Here is a 16,586-nt window from a genome sequence, read left to right as displayed (position 1 = left end):
CACTGGCATTTATAGGCTTTTGACCTGTAGAGGGAAGATGCTCCTTTGGTCAAGGTACATGCGCAGTTGGACCACTTGGGTAACACTCCCCTGCCTACACACTTGCAAGCGCATCACCAGCCGTGTTCAAAGATGTTTGAATGGATGGTGCCACTGAGCTGCAGGTAGGGCAGTGGCTACGGACATTGGTGGAGGGAGGATTTGCAAGCGGACAGGGAAGGAGTAGAGTTGCCAGCCTCCAGGTCGGGCCTGGAGATCTCCTGGAATTGCAGCTGACGGTTCCCCTGGAGAAAATGGATGCATTGGAGGGTGAGCTTTATGGCATTATAAGTCACTCCCCTCCCCAAGCCCTGCCTTCTCCAAGTTTCATCTCCTAAACTCCTGGAATTTCCCAGCAACTGTCGGGAGGACACAATGGCATGCAGATGGGTGAGATAGAAAATGGGTGGGAGGAGGAGCGGGAGCGTCCTGGGAACTCTCTGCTCCACCCCAGTGGTGGGATCCAAAAATTTTAGTAACAGGTTCCCATGGTGGTGGGATTCAAACTGTGGCGTAGCACCAATGGGGCTAGGCGGGGCACGACGGGGGTGTGGCCAGGCATTCTGGGGGCAGAGCATTCCTGGGTGGGGCTGTGGCAAGGACGCAGCCACTGCGCCGGTCCTTGGGCGGGAAACGAATGCACGCAGGCGCAGGCTGCCACGCACGCCGGTGCACCTCCTGCTAGACTGCTTCAAGTTCTGCACGCCACTGCTGAGAGAAGGGGCGTGACTAAGGCAAAAATCACGCGGCAAAATCACCAATTTGTAATCCCCTCTCGGCACACACAAATAATTAGTAACCTACTCTCGGGAACCTGTGAGAACCTGTTGGATCCCACCTCTGCTTCACCCCCCACCCAAACCTGGAACTGGCCCTGAGCCCCTGAAAATCACGAATTCCTCTTCTCTCTGCCAATCCAGAAGAAATGGAGCACATCACGAGCAGCACATTTTGCATGAGTATTTTATGGTGGTAATGAAGACCAAGAAGGGCTTTTCTTAAAAATAAATAAATCAGGAACATTTTCCAAGGCATGGTGCTCCGCACTGCTCTGCTTGGGGGCCTTCCTTGCCATCCATATCAGAACAGCATGATTGCAACCCAAGGTCATCGTCCGTCCTCTCTTTGTGGAGATAATGAAAGCTTCCTTCCAACATGGGATCGTAAGCATGATTTCCAAGCACAGGGCCATAGTAAGTTTGTTCTTGGGGTGGGGTTGGGGTTGGTGGGAATGAGCTTGCATCCAGCTTTCATGTGGATTTGGGATATAGACCCCGCTGTTCGCCTCTGCTTGCACACTGGGCCAAATACGTTTTAAAGCGATGTCTCGGAGGTCTTAGTCTTCTGTCTCAGAAGCGAAGTTTCATGTTCCATTAACCTGGCTTCCTCCGCCAGCGTCAGAAGTGTCCGGCTGACACCCATATTTTCAGAGATCAGTTCTTTCTCCCATCGGGAAGCCCAGAAGTGGCAGAGTCCTACAGAGAAAGAGAGGGGGTCGTTTGTAGGGTCATGGTTCAGGATGCTGGATGGGGGAAACCCCAGTCCCTTTTCTCTCAACTTGAACTACAATGGTTGAGTCAGAAGAAGGCCTGAATTCTGCTTCACTGGGGTAATGCTAAAGTTACCTACTTCCCAGAGACCTCCTGGGATTACAACTCGTTTCCAGGCAGGCACGTAGCTGCAATGGGCACATCCGGGGCGGCTTGTCCCGGGCGCCACCATTACAGTCACGTGGGGAGGTGGGAACAGGGGTGGGAGTGTGTGCACAGGCAGTTCATGCCCCGGGCACAGTTCCCCCTCCCTTCGTCACTGTTTCTAGGTGACAGAGTTCAGTTCATCCAGAGAAAATGGCCGCTTTGGAGTATGGGCTCTGTGGTATTAAACCTTCATTGAAGTTTCCCCTCCCCAAATCCCACTCCCCTCAGGCTCCACTTCCAAAATCTCCCAAGTATTTGTCGATCCAGAGCTGCCAACCCTACTGGAACAGTTCAACAGGTTGATGAAGGGAAATATCCCAGTTTGGGGAAGAACTTTGCATGGGTCCTTTCCCCAAAGTGGGACTAGCCCGTTATATTTCCCTCAACCCAGGTTTTTCAAAAATCACCAAAAACGCAACTTTTTTGAAAAATCCCAGGTTGATCCCGCTCCCGAGGGAAAGGCATGGACACTCAACTGCTTTATTTATCCCGCCCACTGCCTGTTTCCTGTCATACATCATGTCAGTTTCGTTTCTACTGAGCTGCCGATTGGCGTGATAGCCCACCATTTCAGAAATGTCCCCCAGGCATGTTTTCTCATGTTACTTTGCTCCCTTTGAGAACAGATCTTACTATTTTCTATGCCACAACATAAGGAAGGGCTGTTGCATTCTTCATGTTTACATGTGTCATGGTTTCAAAGCCCTAAACTTTTTCCCCACGTTGTAGAAATAGGAGGGGGAGATCCTGCTTGGGCTCCTGGGGTTGCCGTAGTTTCTCCACCGATTGGAAGCGTTCCCTTAGCAGAGGGCAGGAACGGGAGAAAAAGGGGCAGGGGGGATGGAACACCCAATCAAAACACAGGTAAAATGGGATGTTTGCATCTGCGCAGCTCCGTTTGCATTGTAAAAAACATAGCGGGTTCATGTGAAGGGATAGAAAGAAAACTGATTGTTTCCTTCATGGAAAATGGTCACCCATGCGAAGGACAAAAATAGACTGGGATTCAAAAATAATGGATTCAACCTGTTCTTATTATGCTATGCAGAATCCACTTATGTGCCATCAGGTGCTGGATTTGATATTGACGATATAGCTTCTGAGGGCACAGAGAGCCCTGTCCTGTCCTAGTCTTCACTGCCTGGATTCAGGAAGGCCTCTGGTCTCTGCTTGGACATCCCTCCCCTTCCCAAAGCACTTGTGAACATCGCGCCTTGTACCTGCCACGAAAATCACAATCACCGCAAACCACCCGAATGCCAGTGACCACGAAAGGTATGAGCTGGGTTCTGTGGTTGCAAAGCGCATGAAGGTGAAGAGGCTCATCGCTCCTGTGACACCTAATGGAAAAGAGCCAAGGAGGAACAAGCATGGAAGGACAGAGAGTTAGGTTGGCAGCTGCACGAAAAATATCCAGGGCATGATCCAAACCTAGTCATACAGCTTCCTTCAAGGCCATTTTGGCTTGGACAAATGGAGTGAGGGGAGCGCTGAACTCCCATCTCCCCCACACTGTGAGCTAAATCAAGTCCTTGTTGGCTTCAAAAATGCTGTTGCCCATGGCCTAGGGAAGCTCTGTGTTGGGATACACCCTGAGATTTTGCAGGGTGTAGCCTGAGGAAGGTGGGATTTGGGAAGGAAAGTCAGTCCAATGTAATACCAAACTATTCACCCTTCAAAGCTGCCATTTTCTCTGGAGGATCTTGGTTATCTGGAGATCAATGGTAATAGTGGGAGATCTCCAGGTTCCACCTGGAGGTTGGCACGCCTACCTATGGCCACATCTGGGAACCCAGACCTGACAGGCTAAAAAGTGTAATGTGTAGTTTGGCCCTTAGTTGCTTCCTGAAAAGGTTGGAATTCACCACTAAGCAACTGTGACGATGGTTATCATCTCCAAGGTGGGAAATCCCAGAAGATTATTTAAGTCATCTGCTTGATTTCCATCCATTTGAAATATCTCCTGATTCCATCTAGTTTGTGCATAAAATTCACTTCTGTTTGTCGAACATGTCTCAGTGCTGTGGTGCCTTGAAAAGGGGGATTTGCCACAAAGGAAAAACAGGCTGCCTTCACCTTTCTGGAGTTCCCTAGGCTGAGCAGATCAGCTTTAAAACTTCGCATATGCTACCATCAAAACAGCTCAGTCATAGAAAAGGCGGGGAAGCCGATCACAAATAGTTTCGAAGGGGAGGATGAAGGGGCCTGCCACATGTGTCTTTTGGTGGGCCTGCCAAATGGCCAGCTCTGGCCTGTGGATCAAAAGGGCAAATACCCACCAGAGGTACAGAACATGAGCAGGTGGGAATAGCAGGGCAGAGAGCAAGGTTAGCACATCCCAGCCTTTTTCTCTGCTTTCCCAATATGGGGGAACGTGGCAGCATCAGCCTATTATCGACTCTAATTTTGCTACAAGCTTCATTTTATGCTATAAGCTATAATGTATTTTAATGAATTTTAATGTTTTATCGCTATTGTATTTATGAGATCTTATATTGTATTTGTTTTATGTCTCATTGTACACCGCCCAGAGCCCTTCGGGGGTTGGGCGGTCTATCAAGCCTAATTAATAATAATAATAATAATAATAATAATAATAATAATAATAATAATAATAATAATAATAATAATAATAATAATAATAATAATAATAATAATAATAATAATAATAATAATAATAGTAGTAGTAGTAGTAGTAGTAGTAGTAGTAGTAGTAGTAGTAGTAGTAGTAGTAGTAGTTGTTAATTTACTTTATTAGAAACTTCTAGCCAATAGTAAATATGGTAAAAATGGAACATTGCATGCATGGACAATTCAAGCCAAGGGAACTGATTCTTCAATCTACGTTACCATTATAACAGTGTTTCAGCCTTTTTAAAACACATAATCTGCTTATGGTAAAGGTTGTGACGTGATGTCACCCCATGGATCAGTAAGGACCCAGGGCTTGCACCCCGAGTCCCCTTGGGAGATCGGTGGGGCGGAAATGATCGGTGGGGCTGGAGAGTGCAGGGTTTGGAGAGGGCAGAGATTTTAGCAGGGTATATAATGCAATAGAGTCTGCCCTTCAAAGGAGACATTTTCGTCAGGGAGAACCGATGTCGGCCATCTGAAAATCAATTGTAATAGTGGGCAATCTCCAGGTGCCACTTGGATGTTGGCAACCCTAGGATGGTCTAGCCTGGGGAGAGTGATTTTAAAGTCAACCTTCCTTCCTTCCTTCCTTCCTTCCTTCCTTCCTTCCTTCCTTCCTTCCTTCCTTCCTTCCTTCCTTCCTTCCTTCCTTCCTTCCTTCCTTCCTTCCTTCCTTCCTTCCTTCCTTCCCAGTTAGCCAAACTAGGCTCGCTTTCAGCCTTAATGTGGTTCAAAAATCTTCAGGAATAAGTAATCACAGATATCCTGAGTTTACGATATGTGAACGTTAGAGGAAACGTGTTGCTTCAGATTCCTGAGTCCTGTTTGCCAGAGTGTTTAGCCATAGGGGCTAGGGTTTCCAAGTCTGGATTGGGAAATTTGTCAAGATCTGGGGAGGGGAATGAGCTCAAAAGGAATGTGAAACTGTTGAGTTTATCCTTTAAATCTGCTAATTTTCTGCAGGGGGTGGGAGGCAATCTCTGTAGATTGGAGATCAGAACTCCAGGACCGATGTTTAGGGTGACAACAACCCCCCTCTAGGGCTCTTCCAAGACCTCTGTGAAGACTTTTTTCTCTGTTTTCGGCCGAACGATTGGGAGTCAAGAAATGCAACTCCTCCAAAACATGGAAATTCCATTTAGCAGTCTACTACCACAGTTGGTTTTAAATGAACACAACAGTGAGGTTGACTTTGGACAAAACTTTCTTGAACTGCTAGGAAGGAAGGAAGGAAGGAAGGAAGGAAGGAAGGAAGGAAGGAAGGAAGGAAGGAAGGAAGGAAGGAAGGAAGGAAGGAAGGAAGGAAGGAGAAGGAAGTGGAGTCAATTTAAAGGCAGGTGTCAATCTTCCATAGTCATTCTGGGAACACACAATGAGTCTGTAAATGGTTCCTCTTACCTCCGGTTGCCAGCTCCATGTTGGGAAATACCTGGAGATTTGGGGGTGGAGCTTAGAGATGGCAGGGTTTGTGGTGGGGAGGGGCCTGACTCAGCAGGGTGCAATTCTATAGAGGTCGTGCAGCTATTCTTTCCCAGGGGAATTGATCTCTTTGGCCTGGAAATCAGTCGTAGTACTGGGAGATCTCTAGCCACCACCTGGATGTTAGCAACTCTGCTCTTACCAGAAATGAAGCTCAGGAAAATAGCGAGCCACGGCCACGACAGTGCCTTTAGTCGTGGTAAGGGCGTGAGAGAGAGTGTCCCGCTGATCACGGTTCCATACGACGTGGCCACAGAGATCAGCATTAAGATGATCGAAACCACTACATAGACTGCAAGAGAAAAGGAGAGGTGAGGTGTCGACAGTCCATCCCAGCACCCATCTCTCTCTCTCTCTCTCTCTCTCTCTCTCTCTCTCTCTCTCTCTCTCTCTCTCTCTCTCTGGCTTTGTAGCTCACAAAGCATGGTATTTTCCAAACTTTATAGAAGTTTGGAAAATTTATAGAAGTTTGGAAAACTTTTTTTTACAGAAACAGAATGAGTGTGTCATTCCAAGTATTTTCCAGTCCTTACAGCACAGGTGTCAAACTCACGGCCCTCTAGATGTTATGGACTACAGTTCCCATCACCCCCTGCCTGCATGATGCAGGCAGGAGATGATGGGAACTGTAGTCCATAACATCTGGAGGGCCGCGAGATTGACACCTCTGCCTTACAGAATTGACCAGACTGCTGATAAATGGTAGCCCTTGCCCAGTAATTGGAAACGGACTCTGTAATGTGTAATTTTCAGCAGAGTGTTCCCCTTTGTCACCATTAGGAACAACATCTTGAGATCTTCGAAACTGCTGGTGAATCAGCAACAAGAGTGTGTCATTCTAAGTTGCTCCCGAAAGAGAACAATCCATACTGTACAAACTGTATCTTCCATGGAAGCACTTGCACGTTCGGCGGTGACCTTTTCCGATCACCTGCAACCCTGATTTTTCAAGCCAAATTAAAGGGGACACTGGAAGTTTTAGATAAGTTGAGACCAGATCCATGATTATGCTACAGTGTACACAAGTATATTTGAAGGCAGCGGTTCTCAACCTGTGGGTTGCGACCCCTTTGGGGGTCGAATGACCCTTTCACAGGGGTCGCCTAAGATCATCGGAAAATACATATTTCTGATGGTCTTAGGAACCGAGACACAAATAATTTTATGGTTGGGGGTCACCACAACATGAGGAACTGTATTAAAGAGTCGCAGCATTAGGAAGGTTGAGAACCACTGTCTTAAGGAGACGTGGGGACATCTTTTTTTTACAGAAACAGCTGACACTTGCACATGTCCCCTTTTACCAGGGGCAGAGCGAGGGGAAACTGTGCCTGGGGCACATGTGCGCCCTGCCCACCTGCCCGCCCACCCATCCTGCCCATACCGGAAGCACCCCGGAATGTCCTCACCACTCCCTCACAGAGGTGCGTGCATGATGCATCGCACGCACACACACACACGTCCCCTTGGCGTTACACCACTGCCTTTTACAAATGGAATCAGGAACCAGAACTTGGGGAAACATGGGGTTTAAAATCACACATTCAGTTGTATGTGCATTAACTGCAACATGAGATTTACTCGGCATGTAAATGAAGAAAAAAGCTTACATCGTACGCAGATTGTACATGTAATTTGTGAGCAGGGTTTGGTGATAAAATGGTGATAAAATGAGAAAGGGATTTGCCAGATTGTGAAACAGCCTCCCGAAGAAGAAGAAGAAGAAGGAGGAGGAGGAGGAGGAAGAGGAGGAGGAGTTTGGATGTTTATCCCCCCTTTCTCTCGTGCAGGAGACTCAAAGGGGCTTACAATCTCCTTTCCCTTTCCCCCTCACAACAAACACCCTGTGAGGTAGGTGGGGCTGAGAGAGCTCCGAGAAGCTGTGACTAGCCCAAGGTCACCCAGCTGGCGTGTGTGGGAGTGTACAGGCTAATCTGAATTCCCCAGATAAGCCTCCACAGCTCAGGCGGCAGAGCTGGGAATCAAACCCGGTTCCTCCAGAGCTCTTAACTTCCTATGCCACTGCTGCTCCTGCCTCGCTCTTGGCCTTCTAGAGATGGGTGAAGACAATAGGGCCCCAGAAGCTGTATTCTTAAATTCTAAGCCTTGTTTTGTTTGTTTGAAGCTTAGTCAGGCCTCTGACCAGCTTTTGGAAGAAGGATAGAGTAGGAACATCTAAAATAAACTCATGCGTGGATGATAACCATGGGTTTCTTAGAGGCAATAGAAGACAGATGCCCATGGAAGACTGCTTCCTTGCACGGATGATTATTTTAAGAGACGCAGAATGTTCCCATCTCTCTTCCTTTATCACTCCGTGGTATCACACAGTCCTTCAACTCATTTTGTGTTCCAATTGAAACTAAGGGGCGGGGGGTTTCCCCCCCAATTTTTATTTGCTACTTTCATCTTCCCCTCCTTGCACTGTATTGGTCAGCACATCCTCGCGGATAAAACACTACGAAGAATCTGGACGTGATTGTGCATGCAAATGCGTCAAGATCTTTGTCATGTTGCATTTGTTTCACTGATGTACATATGCCCTGCAGTGCACTGGTTAAAACGCCACATCACAGAAAGCTTGATGCCTGTGTTTTCAAACACAATAAGATTGCTTTTTTTCCTGACTGGTGTTAGATCCGTGTGCATGTTTAGCATCAATGTGACAGGGGACGGAACATAAGGAAATTGAAGGAATCGATCTGTGCCACAGTATACGCTGTATAGTGTATAGATTAAATTACAGAGAGGCAATTCCACACTTTGGGGGGGGGGCGGGTTTGCATCGTGGAAGGAGTTTTTTTTTTTTTCTGCAGCAGTGTAATTTAAACAAGAATTCTATATACCACAGAATGGAAAGCATGATGATATTTCCCAATCTTGTCAGGTCATGGAAGCTAAACAGGCTTGGTACTTGGAGGGGAGACCACCAAGCAAGACTCTGGAGGGGAAGAAGAAGAGTTTGGATTTATACTCCCCTTTCCTGAAAGGAGACTCAAAGGGGCTTGCAATCTCCTTTCTAGTTGATTGATAGCAAAGGCCTATAACTAAGGGTAGAGGGATCTTCTATAGGCAAGAACTTGGCACCAGAGCAAAGGCTAAGGGTCAACTGAGCCCTTAAATAGAAGGAAAGTTGGATTTATATCCTCCCTTTCTCTCCTGTAAGGAGACTCCTGTAAGGCTGACAATCTCCTTTCCCTCCCACCCCCACCAAACACCCTGTGAGGTGGGTGGGGCAGAGAGAGCTCTAAAGAGCTGTGACTCACCCAAGGTCACCCAGCTGGCATGTGTTCGAGTGCACAGATAAGTTCCCCAGATAAGCCTCCACAGCTCAAGTGGCATAGCGGGGAATCAAGCCCGGTTCTCCAGATTAGAGTGCACCTGCTCTTAACCACTACGCCACTGCTGCTCCTAGTAAGGGCAAACCACCTCTGCTTCTCAACTGCCTCAAAAACCCCGTGCTGGGATCACTAGTTAAGACTTGACAGCACTTACATAGTCTACATAGTACCGGCTGCAATGCACTGCAGCGAAGATATGTTCGGCATCTATACTCTGCTAGTCTGTGCTCTGCACATCCAGATGTTAAGCAGACCCCAGGGTTTCTCAGCCACCTAGCTAACAGGAACACAGGAAAGATTTCTGGAAGATAGGAAAGCTGAAACCCTGGCCCTATAAGAGCAAGATCCTTGCTAAGTTCGAAGGTTTCTTTGGGTACCAAGTCACTTCCTTGCAATGTTATGAAATATCCAGCAGATGGTGCAAAGGGCTTGTGGGAAATGGAGGAAGATGTGAATTGGGGGAAATTAGGATGGAGGCAGCCATAGGGTTTTAAGAGCAGTCTGCACCAATAATAGGAACACCTGTTTTACAAAAAATATGTAGCACTAAGAAGCTGATTATTAGGGTTAGGGCCAGTATTTCAGAGGTGTAGCAGAAGGTCCTGGATTCTATCCCCAGCATCACCAGTTGAAAGGATCAGGTAACAGGTGACCTGTAAGACCTCTGCCTGAGATCTTGGACAGCAGCTGTCAGTCTGAGTAGACAATACTGACCTTGGTGGACTAAAGATCTGCTTCAGCCTAAGGCAGCTTTATAGATTCATGTGGCTTTCCTCTACAGCATCCGGAAGGCTTCTCTGCCTGCTAATTTGTTTGATGTGATGCACCTTCACGGCCCCCCCCCCACCCCCAGTATCAATCCATCCTTCCTAGGCTCCTGGGGTCTCTCTGTGTGATGTGATGTGATGGTGACTACACAGACACTAGCCCGTAGATGCCTTCCACAGCTGTTTCCCCCCATTTCAGTTGGATTACTTTGATAACTGGCAGAATCATCCTGAGCTCACCAAATGAATGAAGGGGGAAGTATCTATATCTATAAACGCAAACCACCACTGACTGACTGACTGACTGACTGACTGACTGACTGACTGACTGACTGACTCATCAAAAGAACTCAAAAATCACCGAAACTACAAAGTTGAAATTTGGCACACCGGTTCGTTTCAGGTGCTTCAGGTGCTTGCTAAGAAAGGTTTTTCCAAAATATTAACTTCCACTCAACATTAGATATTTACTGTTCAACTCTGGCCATCTGCACAAACATCACGAGTTTCATGTCCTTCAACATGGTATTTTCGATGGTTTTTGAATTCTTTTGATGAGTCAGTCAGTCTGTCAGTGAGTGGTACTTCGCGTTTATATATATAGCTTTGTTTCACAGGACATTTTAATGAAGGGCACTTTGAAGCTCTAACTCCATTTGTCTCATCGACAAGTTCTGCTAATGCCCACCAAACAACAAGCACGATTGATCCAACAGTGCGCCAACTGCATTCTAACACCACCCTCCTCAACATATACGAACCTGTTCCTTCTGCTGAAACTACTAAAGGGAGAACAGGAATTAAACGCAGAAAGCAATTTACACATTGCATTAGAGAAAAAGACAACTACAGGAAGCTGCTGCAAAATATACGAAAACCAACCCGTCAGTCCACAGACAGGCTGCGAGGAAATATGCTGCATGTCACCCCAAAGTTCACAAACAGGCTGTAAAGAAGTATGCTGAATGTCACCCCCAAAATTAATAGAGAGGCTGTGATGAAGTATGCGTAGCGAAGCACGGGTATCCTGCTAGTATACCTATATACATATTTTCCCTAGCCTAGCGGATGCCACTCAGAAAAGATTGCCATTCCGTGTTCACCTTCCAAGGACTCTTTGCTACAGAAACAATACCTGGACTTTTACAAAGTTCTGTGAATTCCGTCGCCCTTACAATGAACTTTTTTGGGACGGGCACAACTCCCCATCTGGCAATCTATCCACAGTCCCCGGAACACAAAGATCCCGCGGACAAAGCGCTTGACCCAGAATTCAGTCGAGATCGTGATGGTCATGAGGATAGTTGCCACACAAGAGAGGATGATCCCTGCCAGACGGCACCTCTGAATCTCATCCAGGTTGATGAGCCACCACAACAGGGGGCATTTGCAGATGGAAGAAAAGCAGCGGGCCACAGGTTGGCAACTGATCGTGCCAGAGGGGTTGAGGGCGCTGGATTGAAACCCACCCATTGCCACGACTTGGGACTTAATCCCTTGATTGAATGCCTGTGGGACTCTCTGATGTTTTAGGCTGAACTTGCAGATCTGTTGGCGAATAAAGACAGATCCCTGCTGCCATAGCAACTCCAGTGTTCTAGATTCCTCAGGAGATCTTCCACTTCCACTGAAAGAGAATCATGTTGCCAATTTGCTCAGCATCCCTTTTGGCCTTCCAGTTATACCAGAGGTGGGATCCAGCAGGTTCTCACAGGTTCCCGAGGGTAGGTTACTAATTATTTGTGTGTGCCGAGAGGGGGTTACTAATGGGTGATTTTGTCACGTGATTTTTGCCTTAGTTACGCCCCTCCTCTCAGCAGTAGCGCACAGAACTTGAAGCAGTCTAGCAGGCGGTGCACCGCGTGCATGGCAGCCTGCGCCTGCGTGCATTCGTTTCCCGCCCAAGGACCGGTGCAGCGGCTGCGTCCTTGCCACAGCCCCGCCCAGGAATGCCCCGCCCCCGGAATGCCTGGTCACGCCCTCGTCGTGCCCCGCCCAGCCCCATTGGCGCTACACCACAGTTTGAATCCCACCACCATGGGAACCTGTTACTAAAATGTTTGGATCCCGCCACTGAGTTATACCCATTCCAGAAGATCACACCCCTTTTGAGGGGTATTAAGTCATTGGTAATCTACCAGCTGTGATAATGGGTACCTGAGGGACTTACAAAAAGGGAGAGGACTCGTGCTGGCTTTTGCCCTTATCCATAAAAATGGAGCCTCCAGGATCAGCGAGAAAGTCCAGGAAAGTCCATGGACTCCAAATGATTTGCTCCAGTGAAGCCATGTTGTCAACTGTAATAAAAGGTCAATGGTTAACAAATGACATTTGCAAATATTTGCATTTTTTAAAAAAGCCAGATTTCCCCAATTTCTTTTTACTTTTTAAGACCACTGACAGCCAATGTGAGCTAGAGACAATGTGAGCTAGAGACAGCCAATGTGAGCTAGAAGTGTCAGACTAGGATTTGGGAGACCCAGGTTCAGTTTGTCACTCTGCTGTGGAAGCTGGCTGTGTGACCTTGGGATGTCACACACTGCCTCACAGGGTCGTTGTGAGGGTACAACAGGCAAGAGAATGAGAAATATATGGAGTTGGAAAGAAAAGTGATATTGAAGTGGTATAGAACACCAAAACAACTAGCATATATGATAAAAGGACTCAGTCCTAAATGCTGGCATTGTGGAGATCAGGAGGCATATTATAGCCATATGTGGACAGAATGTATAGAAGTGAAAAATTTTTGGACAAACATAATGTTATATATCGAGAAACTAGTGAAGATTAATAAAGGGATAAATAACGACTTAATGTTCATGGGTGTAATGGAGGATAGAAGGGTAGATTAAAAATATAGCCATATGTATAAAATAATGATCAAAGCAGCACATGCAACAATAGCTTTAGGCTGGAAAGAAAAGAAAAAATGGACAATCCAGAAATGGTTGGAATACGTCTGGGAACAAGTGACACTGGACATTTTCGACATAATAACAAAGAATAAACTGTGGCAAGATAAACAGAGTGAAATCTTAAAGATATGGACCATATACGAGGACTGGATGAAAGAAGCTGGAGTCAATGAGGAGAAATGGGAGAAAAGATTACAAAGAATAAACTTACTGCTGTTTGTTTGACAAAACTATGAAAAACGAAGGGGGGAGGGGAAAAGGGGGGAAAGTATTGTTTGAAAACAAATGAAGAAAAGCATTAATATAAAATGTAATATTCAAATGATACAATTAAAAATTATTTTAAAAAACAGGCAAGAGAATGACAATATTAGCCACTTTAGGTCTTCATCAAGGAGAAAGGCATGGTGTAAGTTAAGTAAACAAATAATCCTCAGCCTTATCACTTAGGGGTCATGGCATACAACATGGTGTTGGACACATTTCCAACCCTTTCCGCTTTGATCTGACTGTTGAGGAGGGCCAGAGACTTTCATGGCCCTCAGAGATTCATTCTGAGTTTATCTGGGGACCCACCCTCTTAAACGTAACTCCTGTCTGTGAATACTGAGACCACATCTTGTGACTCGCCAGTATAATCTACAGAGTGTGAAATCACAAGGAATGGGTAGGTACGCTATCTTTCAAGAGGTCCCGCATTATCAATTGATACATTTCCAAGGAATTCAGAGCTTCCCAAAACAACGTTATGAAAATAACCAGTTTAATGAATTACACCGTACTGACCAGGTCACTATACATTTTCAGAGAGCTGAAGTGCTTTATTGTACATTGATGACAGGAGATACCACGGTTTCAGAAATGCGGAAAATATTCCCTGAAGTTAAGAAGGGTGAAAAGTATGCAGGCTTCATTGGTCATCTTCAGCTCCTATCAGTGTTGCCCATTATCCATTAAAACAGTCACGAAGCTGCCCTGATCGAGTGTGGGGAGGATAATGTGTTGGTGAATACATTAGCACTAGCCAATCCATTCCTTCTACAGCTAGATTTCCCCGCTCTGAGGTTGAAAACTGGCAGAATTTTCCAGACCTCACTCCAGCAAAAGGAAAAGACAGACAGACAGACATTGTTCAAATGCTGCCATCCTGAAAAGGTTGCCTAAGTGTTTAAGAAACTCCTTGCTTTATCTGAGTTTTAACTAGGCCTCTTGTAGAAAGCTGAATATATGAAGTTGCCTTATACTGAATCAAGCCCTTGATTCATCAAGTCCAGTATTGTTTACTCAGGCTGGCAGCTGCTGTCCAGGGTCTCAGGTTTTCCCATCACTTACTGCTGAGCTTTCTGACTGGAGCTGCTGAGGACAGAACATGCGACCTTCTGGAGGCCAAGCTCATCTCTACCACTGAGGACCTGCCTCTCCCCGAAGTCCTGAGCATTCCATTTCCCTTACATGGAGCTATTCCAGGACGGGCACAACTCCCTCTCTGGCAATCCCCCCAAAGCCCCCGAGACATGAAGATCCCCTGGACCAAGTGCTTGGCCCAGAATTCTGTCAAGACTGTGATCACCACCGGGACAGTAGTCACGCAAGAGAGGATGGCACCATCCAGGCAGGACATATTGTGGTCATCGTCCAGGCTGTGGAAGATAAGAGGACATTTGGAGACAGCAGAAAAGCAGTGCTTGGATAGTAGACTGAGGATCTTGCCGATGGGATTGGAAGGGTTGGATTGAAACCCACCCATCTTCAAGCCTTTAGACACGGCCCAGTGCAAATAACTGGATTCAACATCCCTGCAACCCCCCTGACCTTTCAGGCTAAACCAGGGGTCTTCAAACTATGCCCCTCCAGATGTCCATGGACTACAGTTCCCATCAGCCCCTGCCAGCATGGCCAAGTGGTAGGGCTCATGGGAATTGTAGTCTATGAACATCTGGAGGGCCATAGTTTGAAGACCCCTGGGCTAAACCCACAGATTCTATTGGTGGATACAGGGAACCAGAACTTCCATAGTAACTCCAATGTTCTAGAGCACCTGCAGATTCCTTGTGAGCCCTCCCACTTCCATGGAAAGAGAACAAAGGATTCCATCAATTAGCCCTGCATCTTCTTTTGCCACCCTATTATTCTCTTTCCAGAAGATCGCACCCCCTTTTCAGGGTATTGCTTCACCCCACAGAGCCAGTGTGGTGTAGTGGTTAAGAGCTGTGGACTCTAAGCTGGAGAACTGGGTTCGATTCCCCACTCCTCCGCATGAAGCCTGCTGGGTGACCTTGGGCCAGTCACAGTTCTCTCAGAACTCTCTCAGCCCACACAGAGGTAGGCAATGGCAAACCACCACCAAACATTTCTTGCTCTGGAAACCCTGTGGGGTCACTGTGAGTCAGCTCTGAATGGCATTTTATACACCCACACTTCATTCCAAAGGTACCAGCTATGATGATGACTACCTGTGTTTACAGGTTAAAAAGGTGAAAGCGCTCTCGGGCTGTTCACCGTGATTCCTAAGAATGGAACCACCAGTATCAGGGAGTGTGTAAAAGAAGCCAGATCAACAGATTTTGCGTGATTTGCTCCAGAGAAATTGTATGATAGACTACAACCAAAGTCAATTGCCAATTAAAAATTTTTTTGCACATATTTACCTTTCAAGCAAAGTGAAATTTCCACGCAAATTCTTGAATTTGCACAACAGTGTGCGCTCGGCCTTATTCCTATTAATGCACTGGAGAGTTCTTACTATACCCATAAGAAGAAGGAACTAATAAAACACCCTTTTTAGGGAAAAAGAACAACAAAATCACCCCCCACACCCCCCCCCCATACATTCCTTCCCCTCCCAACCAGTTTTTGAAGGATTTTTTTGAGCTTTGGAATCAAAAAGTAGCCCCATATCGGGTTCCCTTTAGAGACCTAAGGTGGTGTTTTGGAAAGGGAGGGACCTCAGTGAGGTATAATGGCATAGACCCCTTCCTCCAAAGCATTCATTTTCTCCAGGATTTCTACCATGTGGAGTTCACTTGTAATTCAAGGGAGCTGTCCAGAAAATTGGCAAGCATAGGAGGGAGAGAAATGGCTCTGCCCATGGTTTAAATCAGAGATGTCCAACTCTGGCGCTTCAGATGTTCATGGACCACAATCCCCATCAGCAGGACTGATGAGAATTGTAGTCCATGAACATCTGAAGCACCAGAGTCAGACACCCCTGGTTTAAACTATGTCCCAGGGAAAATCACAGATTCTTGGAAAGAACTTAATGGGATGTCTGAGAATACTGGTGTGGCGCACTGGAGTTGCCCACAGGTTCCTCAGTAGAGAAGTTAAATGTCGCAATATCTTTCTGATGGAGGGGAGAAAATTTGAAAATGGTGGCCCTATGAGAGGCACCATGCATAGCTTGCTGATGGGGCAGAAATAACAAAACACAACACAAACCTTGCACGGTGTGGTAATTAGTGACAGGCTAGGACAAGGGAAAACTAAGTCTGGATCCTCAACCATGATGCCATCTGGGCCAGTCCCTTTTCCCAGCCTAACCTACTCACAAGGCTGTTGTAAAGATAAAGTATGAAGAACCAATGTTTATTGCATTCATCTCCTTAGAGGGGATCCCAGAAAGGGAGACAACATTCCAGGGGCTGTGTCTCCCCTTGGGAACTGTTGGGATTGGTTTGCTTTCCCATGTGGCTCTGGATGACGAGAGGACAGGGA

This window comes from Sphaerodactylus townsendi, linkage group LG06, assembly GCF_021028975.2.
Source record: "Sphaerodactylus townsendi isolate TG3544 linkage group LG06, MPM_Stown_v2.3, whole genome shotgun sequence".
Lineage (NCBI taxonomy): Eukaryota > Metazoa > Chordata > Lepidosauria > Squamata > Sphaerodactylidae > Sphaerodactylus > Sphaerodactylus townsendi.
Note: the sequence above shows the minus strand (reverse complement) of the source record.